Genomic DNA, 1,499 nt, shown 5'->3' with positions numbered 1-1,499 from the left:
GGTCTTGATCAAGGACACATGACAAAACTAGTGGAAATGCGCATGGGTAGGGGGGGTGCGGGGGGGGGGGTTGAAGGGGAAAGGAGGAGCATGAATCATGTAACCATGTTAAAAATGAATATTAATAAATGTAAAAATATATATATATATAGCTTAGAATCAGTGAAAGGTTTATCACCCAAAAAATGAGATCCAATTTCCTTTTTAAACTTGATCGTGAACTACTGTGAATGCAAATTATTTTTACAGAATAACAGATTTATAAAAATAATAATAAAGTAGATAATGTACATTCAAATAAATACCAAATTCACAAAATTCACAAAGCTCCGTTATTGACAATAGCAAACAAACCCATTATTGTATAGGATTCACATGAGTTTATAGATAGCCACTTGTTTTGTGATGTTTTAAAAACTCTATACTTGTCACAAATTCTGCAGGTATAGCAAATCTTTCAACCTTGGTAATTGCTGATAAAAACCTATTTGGGTCTAAAACATCACCAAGAATTTTAGATCCTTCTGGTAGGAAAATAAATTAAACTAAAAAGTTAAAATGTCATGCATGCAGGAGCTCTTTTTGTCTTCCTGCTTTATATATATATATATATATATATATATATATATATATGAAAACCTATTATCCATCCAGAAGATATAAAGTCATTTCTAAAGATCCCTTATAAAATTACAATTTAAATTCTTAAGTCATTATATTCTTCAAGGTTGTATAAGCAGCATGTGACCTTGATAGCTAAGATGACAAATCCAGGATATTAAAGACTTATGGGCTTTTTACAACTTAAAAAAGAAAATTTTGTGTAAGATGTTCATGGGCTTTTTACAATGATATGTTGTTCAGTAAAATCATAGGAAAACAGTACAGATAAAGAATCATATAACAGAATAGATATTAATTAGATTAATACAGATAAACTCAAAAATTTAAACCTTCAAGAAATCAGCAAATACAATAATATAAGCAAATGACCAGTTACAAGCAATGTAGTCAAAAATCCTTTTTACCAATCCCAATAGGCTTGTTTACTATCTTGAGGGGAAAAGCCGAAAATAATTAGGAAGCAATAAACTTTCAGATCTCTTTTTAAGGTTATTTCCCCTCCTCCATATAAATCAACCATTCAGATTTCATTTGTCAGAGCTCTGAATTTCATCATAGTGAGGGCAAATTCTGCACAAAGCATAGTGTGCTCGACCCTCATAATGGGTATGGGTAAGTGCTCTTCCATGCTAACACCCCACCTACATTTCTCTATCTTCTCCACAATGGTATCATGATAGAATTTACCAAATGTCTTCCTAAAACCAAGATACATTGCTCAGGTTTACTAGTCTAGAAATCTGTTTAGTAAGTTACCACTTATATATAGCACTTTAAGATTTACAAAGCATTTTACACGTATTTTCTCAATTGATCCTCACAATGAACACTACCTGTGAGAAAATTCTATTAGCAGAAATAAATGAATAGACCTA

This window comes from Gracilinanus agilis, chromosome 4 (assembly GCF_016433145.1).
Source record: "Gracilinanus agilis isolate LMUSP501 chromosome 4, AgileGrace, whole genome shotgun sequence".
Classification (NCBI taxonomy): Eukaryota; Metazoa; Chordata; class Mammalia; order Didelphimorphia; family Didelphidae; genus Gracilinanus; species Gracilinanus agilis.
Note: the sequence above shows the minus strand (reverse complement) of the source record.